Source organism: Podarcis raffonei, chromosome 13 (assembly GCF_027172205.1).
Source record: "Podarcis raffonei isolate rPodRaf1 chromosome 13, rPodRaf1.pri, whole genome shotgun sequence".
NCBI lineage: Eukaryota > Metazoa > Chordata > Lepidosauria > Squamata > Lacertidae > Podarcis > Podarcis raffonei.
In genome coordinates, this window is record NC_070614.1 from 16,899,021 (window position 1) to 16,906,597 (window position 7,577).

Here is a 7,577-nt window from a genome sequence, read left to right on the forward strand (position 1 = left end):
AGGACACCTGGCTTACTAGGATCTCGTCATCTTAGTGGAATTCAAGCTTCACTTGAGTGAACAGTGTGATGCAGTTTTCGTGTCTGTGTTTAAACCAAATTCTTTATTGGTTTAATTAAATCTGCCTGTAAGCTGCCTTGTTGCTCCCTAGCACAGAAAGGCAGGGAACCTAAGTTTCCTTAAACAGATTCACAAAAAATGGTACACAACAAAACGCTTTGATGTCCAACTCTCATTGCAGTGTTGTACCAAAATACTATCAGCAAATTCTGGCCTTGGTGTTTGCTGTCAAGGAAATCAACAAGAATTCCAATCTATTACCTAATGTCACATTAGGATTCCACATCTTTGATAGTTACTTCAGTGAAAGGATGACCTACTGGGCCACTTTGGAGCTACTCTCTACACACTATAGATTTGTACCCAACTACCAGTGCGACAAACAGAAATATCTGATGGCCGTCATTGGGGGACTTGACTTTGAGGTTTCCCTCCACATGGCAGCCATCTTAGGTGTCTACAAGATTCCCCAGGTAAGAGTCAAACATGGTGATTTCCCCTCATTCTTCTTTCCTCTGTCCTGTTGAGAAAAGTTTTCCATTCCATAATAGCCCTCTTGAAAATTTCAGATTGTTTTCAATAAAAGCTTTCATCCGTCTTCATCCATTTCCCAACGTGTGCATGTTCTTCAGAGGGTATGAATGGAACATTTTGCAGATACACTTATACACACCTAGTCTATGTATGCGAACAGCTTGGTCTGCCGGCCTCAGGTAGACTCCAACCAGGATGAATTACGGAGGCTGCTCATCAGTCCCTTGTACATTACCTTAATTAATTTGACCTGGACAATTTGGGGCTGTCAGGGGTGCCGTCAACAGCTCACTGGTTATCTACCTAGTGAAATCAGAGAGAGCTTTTCAATGGATTCATTTTAATTCACAGGAAGACACGAAAGTATGCTCTCACCCTTGAGCTAATGTTGCTCAGAGTATCACTCCAACCCCTGACAATTTCTGCCTAGAAACCAGACGCCTCCTGCTGCCTATGGTGGCTGCTCAGGACAATTCTCTTTTGGGTTCTGCAGAGCATGTCTGATCCTTGTGGAAGGAGGGGGCTCTGACAAACTCTCTTGAGAGAGAATGTCACTTTGCTACTGTATTGTTTCTAATGCATCTGACTGCTACCTTGCTCCTGTTTTTCATCACCTATTGTTTCCCAGGTCATTTTTCCTTCTCGGGTGTGACCCATCTCAAACCACCATATCATACTCTCCCCCCTTCCTTCTCTCTGGAATGTTATTGGGGTACCACTCCTCCTCATCTGCCCATTCCCTGACGGGCTTACTAAGACAGTGCGTCCAAAGCACAATGGTTTCATCATTGCTATCCACACATAATCAATGTTTCTACTGCATTAATGGGAATTAAGTATCCGTTTCCTTCTAGCTCACTTATGGCTCCTTTGCGCCAGAGGATGCTGCTCAAAGCCAATCCACTCCCTTCTACCGGATGGTGCCCAATGAAGCCCATCAGTACACAGGGATTGTTGAATTACTTCTGCAGTTTGGATGGACGTGGGTTGGGTTGCTCGCTGCGGATAGTGAGAGTGGAGAGAAATTTATGGAAATCCTGCAAACTCTGCTTTTCCAGAGAGGCATTTGCTTGGCCTTTTCAGAGAGAATTTCAAAAGGCACATATTTTGAAGAGTATTATGACAGGATCTCCCAGTGGCTCCAAGCCTATCTTGCTATTGCGGAAAGCAAAGCCAATGCTGTCAATGTCTATGGAGAAGCCAAGTCCATGGGTTTTTTGCAACTATGGCTAGCGGCAGGGGGTGCAGAAAACGTGACATCTATGGAGAAGGTATGGATTATGACTGCTCAACTGGATTTCTCAGCACTGGCCTTTCAAATGAGCCAGAGTATGCAACCATTTCATGGCTCCATCTGCTTCACAGTACACTCAAATGAGGTGCAAGGATTCAAGACCCTTCTTGACTCCCTCAATCCTTTCATGGCAGGTGAAGATGGTTTTCTTCAGCAGTTCTGGCTCCAGACATTCTATTGTTTCTTTTCCAAATCCAGTACTGAGTTCAGTGAACCCTGCACTGGACTGGAGAAGCTGGACAGCCTTCCCTCGTCTGGCTTTGAGGATGAGCATGACTGGCCACAGCTACAGCATCTACAATGCTGTCTATGTTGTGGCACATGCCCTACATGATGCCATGTACAGATCCAGGGCAAAAGACAGAGGAATTGTGAGAAGATGGAGACCGCAGCTTCAGAAATTGCAGCCTTGGCAGGTAATGGCTCTTTTTGGGGGGTATATCTTTTAATAATTATTTCATTTTATATTGTTGATAAAGCAAAGATAATGCAATTTTAATAACAGACAAAAATTGAAAGAAGAATACCCAAACTGAAAAATAGGCAGGTAGGATGTGTAGTTGCACGTGAGTTAAATAAAGACTTTAAAGTCCAAATTAAGTCCAATTGTATCAGGTCACCAAGCATAGTTCCAGATTTGCCAGGTTTTGGGCGAGGGGGTTGTTTTGAAAACGTTGGTTCTGCTGTATATGCCAAATCATATGAAACGTGTCTAGTCCTTGTCAAAATCTCAAATTATTTGTGATTATCTTTGTTATAGCTATATTCCAGAGTGAGTGGTACAAAGTGTCCAGCATCAGATTTTTGGGCTGTGTTCTATTGAGTTGCAATTACTATGAATGCTGCCACTTTAATCTTGCCAATTTTTTTGGCAACATATTTACAATGGTATCATCAGAAATACACAGTGACATTCATTTTGGACAACAAACCATCTTTTTATAGTAATATTTATCATTTCTGATCATTTCTGAGAAAACCGGATACAACCCACTCACCTGAGCTTCAGCTCTTCAAAACAGCTAGGTGTGATATTGTCAATGGCAATTTGTATCTCAACTAGAGTCTTAACAGGAACATCTTTTTTGCTCCCTTAGTCTTACCCTCTCCCCATTTTCCTGTTCTTTCATTTATACCCTTTCTGCATTGAACTTCATGGATGTTTGCATGATGATTTTGCAAGTCCTGTTTAAGTTTTGAAATACATATACAGTGTGCCTTAGTCCTATACGGAGGAATCTACAGAGGAAAGAGAGATCAAAATTTACTGTTATTATTGCTATTGTTATTATTTTGTGATTATATGAAATCTTGTCTACTGCCTTGGAAGAGGCAATGGCACATTAAAAGGTGATGCTGAACATGAGATACGTTTGAGTTTTAAACAATTGTCCTCTTCCTGCCATCTCGATGCAGCTCCACCCATTTCTTAGGAGTGTCTCATTTAACAACAGTGCGGGAGAAGAAGTGTCTTTTAGTGAGAAGAGGGAATTAGAAGCTGGGTTCGATATTACCAACTTGGTCACTTTCCCAAATAACTCCTTCATCAGAATGAAGGTTGGATGGATGAATTTGGATGCTCCCCCAGGAAAAGAGTTTTCCATCAATGAAGAAAAAATGGTGTGGCACAGGAGTTTTGACCAGGTGGGGCATGATTTCAGGAAATTGCAACTCCAGTGTGTCCTAAATGTGATGCTTGCATCTTGGAAGCCTACCTGAGACATGGATCCTGTATTTTTTCTCACTTGTTGTTTATGAAAACCTCTATGAATGTTTTCAGGCTCTGATGCCTTGAAGCAGGCCAGGACATAGTTCATTATTATACACTTGTTTGTTTATTGCATTTTTATTCCACCTTTCCTTTGCTTACTTCCCATCTTATCCTAACAACCAACAGCCCTGTAAGGTAGTGTAGACTGAGAGCAGCAGTGACTGGCCCAAGGTCACCCAATGAGTTTCATTTGAACCCTGGTCTTCCACTCCCCTGTCTAGCACATTCTTTAAAGATTTCTAGGCCAGCAGAGTGTGACCTAAGCCTAACCTCCAACCAACTTCTTTGGGGAGAAAGAAAAGGGAGCTGACCCTGGAGACAGACGAGGCAGAATTCTGCAGAGAATGCTTGTTTGGAGGCTAGTAATTCTCAAGATATAGTAGCAGAAGTCTGGCAGAGTCCAGCACTATCCTTGTTTTTGAGGCTGCTTAAGTTGTGGAATGTGCGTGGCGCTGTGGTCTAAACCACAGAGCCTAGGGCTGGCCGATCAGAAGGTTGGCGGTTCGAATCCCAGTGACAGGGTGAGCTCCCATTGCTCGGTCTCTGCTCCTGCCAACCTAGCAGTTCAAAAGAATGTCAAAGTGCAAGTAGAAAAATAGGTACCACTCCAGCGGGAAGGTAAACAGCGTTTCCATGCGCTGCTCTGGTTTGCCAGAAGCGGCTTAGTCATGCTGGCCACATGACCCAGAAGTTGTACGCCGGCTCCCTCTGCCAATAAAGCGAGATGAGCGCCGCTACCCCAGAGTCATCCGTGACTGGACCTAACGGTCAGGGGTCCCTTTACCTTAACTTGTGTGACAATTGTCTCTTGGCCCAGTGTATTTAGTCTGGGGTTTTCAGTCCCCAACATCTGTGTTTTTTCAGGTGGAAAAACTGAAGGAACCTGACAGTGTATGTGGTAGCTGCTTATTTAAATCACTTAGAATGTCAAAACACCTTTTCAACTCTACTTTAAATCCTTTTGAGTTTTATAAGAAATGTATTTTTCCAAATAATAATATTACTCTACAGTTGGACTCCCTGCCTCCCTCCCTCCCTCCATCCCTCCCTCCCTCCTTTTGATTTTTATTTTTTAAAAAACACATCAAAATGGCCATTACTTCACTTTCAGAGCCACAAAAACATCTTCTGTCTCATTCGATGCCATTAATGGCTGTTGACAGCTCATTGCTTTCAAAATTCTCTTAATATTCAGCAGGCCATTTCTCCCATCCACTTGATCCCTTGCAGCCCAGAAAATGGAGTTCAGATTCTCCAAATGTCCATTATTCCCCCTGTGCTAAATATTTTCTTATGGTTAATTAAAATTCACAGGTGCCACCCCTCTCTCAATGCAACAAAAATTGCCCTTCTGGTACTAGGAGAAAAAAGAAGGAAGGGGAGAAATTCTGCTGCTATGACTGTGCTCCGTGTTCAGAAGGCAAGATTTCATACCAGAAAGGTAGGAGACATTAGGTAGCTTTCAGATATGTGCCATATTAGAATTCCTGTGAAGGGTCTGTGGCAGAGTGAAAGGTGTCACAGTTGCTGCTAATGATGGAGTTCTGACTTCCATGGTGATTGAAGTTCACAGACTTGGAGCTCTTCATTGCAACCAGCTGATGGCCCAGCAACGAGGCCCAGCATTTTCAAAGAGGTGCTTTGCAAGCCCGAATGATCAGATGATGGTTGGGGTTTAGAAAGCACACTGTTACCTGCCCCACACCTAACATTAGAGATGACATCGGATACAGGGCCGGTAGGTGTAACTTGCTAAAATGGCCCCCTGGCCAGAGGTTTTCTATCACTGGATTACCTGGGTGGTGATGGAGATGAGTTACAGCAGTGCACCTGCAGAGGACAGGACTCCTGCTGTCCAGACCCACCTCCTTACTGTCCCGGCAAGCGACTGTGAGATCATTGTCTGTGGGAGGGGCGTCCAAAGCCCTTTCTCCCCATGCTAGTCACTCCTGTGTCTGAAAAGGATTGTCTCTTCCACATCCAACTGGTAAGTCCCATACTGCCAGGAGGATGCATACCTACTCTCAAGTTGCACCCTTGAAGGGAATCCTTTCTTCTTTTCAGACATGAATGACTGTGTCGGATGCTCAGAAGATTACTATCCAAACAGGAACCGAACACAATGCATTCCAAAGTCCATCAGCTTCTTGACTTTGGAAGAACCGCTTGGGATGAGCTTAGCTTTTGGCTCCGTATTCTCCTCTTTCCTCACCATATTGTCCCTCGCCATCTTTATGAAGCATCAGGACACACCAATTGTCAGGGCCAATAATCGGGACCTCACCTACGTTCTCCTCCTGTCTCTCCTTCTCTGTTTTCTCTGTCCCCTCATCTTCCTCAGCCGACCAGACAGAGTGACCTGCCTTGTCCGACAAATGGCTTTTGGACTTGTTTTCACAGTGACTGTTTCTTGTGTGTTGGCCAAAACCATTACCGTTGTTCTGGCATTCATGGCCACCAAACCAGGATCCAGAATGAGGAAATGGGTGGGGAAAAGACTGGCAAGCGCCATTGTGTTGACTTGTACTATTATCCAAGCTGGTATTTGCACTGTGTGGCTGGAAACCTCTCCCCCATTTCCCCATTTTGACAAGCACTCTGTGACGGGAGAAATTATTCTGGAATGTAATGAAGGGTCAGCTGCCATGTTTTACTGTGTCCTGGGCTACATGGGCCTCCTGGCCATTGTCAGTTTTGTTGTAGCATTTTTAGCCAGGAAACTGCCTGACAGCTTTAATGAGGCCAAATTCATCACCTTCAGCATGTTGTTGTTTTGTAGTGTTTGGATCTCCTTTGTTCCAGTCTACCTGAGCTCCAAGGGAAAACACATGGTGGCTGTGGAGATCTTCTCCATCTTGGTCTCCAGTGCTGGTTTACTGGGTTCCATCTTTTTCCCCAAATGCTACATTATCATATTGAGGCCTGATCTGAATGACAAACAGCAGTTAATAAAGAAGAAATAGCAAAGTACCCTGTTGTCACTCTTTTCTGTTACCCCAGAACATGGATAATGATTTTGCTGCTGACTCCTTGATATAATTTCATTTTATTTGTTTATTGAACTTGCTATGTGCATTAAAAAAAAAATCAGATGGTTCTACCCCACCCTGAGATGTGGTCCCCACCTTTGGGAGCCCAAGGGCACAATTGGAAAACTGAGGAACTCTTGTGGACACAAAAAACCACCAATTGCACAGAAGAAAGTGTGGAGATGCCCAGAAACTCCACCTCCATCCTTTCTTGTAACTTGAATCCATTGGTTTGGGTCCTACTCTCTGTAGCAGGAGAAAAGCTTGCTGCATCTTCCATGTGACAGCCCTTGAGATATTTGAAGATGGGTATCATATCTCCTCTCAGTCTCCTTTTTCCAGGCTAAACATACCCAGCTCCCTCAACCGTTGCTCATAAGGCTTGGTTTCCCACCCATCATTTTCCTGGTCGCCCTCTTCTGCACATGTTCAGCACACATTTTACCTCATGAAAATATCATGGTGGACTTTGAGAAAAGTCTGACCAAACTCTAAATAGACTATGACCACAGCATTCTCCTGATCCACCACACTTGTAATGCCATAAAAAAGAAAAAGAATGAGATTGGTCTGGTATGACAACAACAGGCTCAGGACAGAACCCTTTGGCACATCTGTGGCATCAAGAGATAGTATCCCTATGCTATGAGGAGAAAATGAAAATGAGGAAAATACCCATCTTCCCAGAAAGAGTGAGAGATTTCACATATACATATTCTGAGCTCAGAATTGTACATGCAGCTCTCTGTGTGTATGAAGGAGTACCTGCAGAAGAGCCAGGACAGAAATTCCCTACCTCAAGTTTTTTTTTTAATTTTGCCTCCCTTACAGGCCTGTGTTCTGAAGTCTAGTGCTGCATCCTTGGAATCCGAGAGTCAGGGCCGAGCTC

General features: G+C 43.9%; 1 pseudogene; it reads left to right on the plus strand.

Annotated features, from left to right (window-relative positions):
- The first annotated feature begins 221 nt into the window (after window positions 1-221).
- Window positions 222-6,622, plus strand: LOC128400808 (vomeronasal type-2 receptor 26-like; annotated as a pseudogene).
- The last annotated feature ends 955 nt before the right edge of the window (window positions 6,623-7,577 follow it).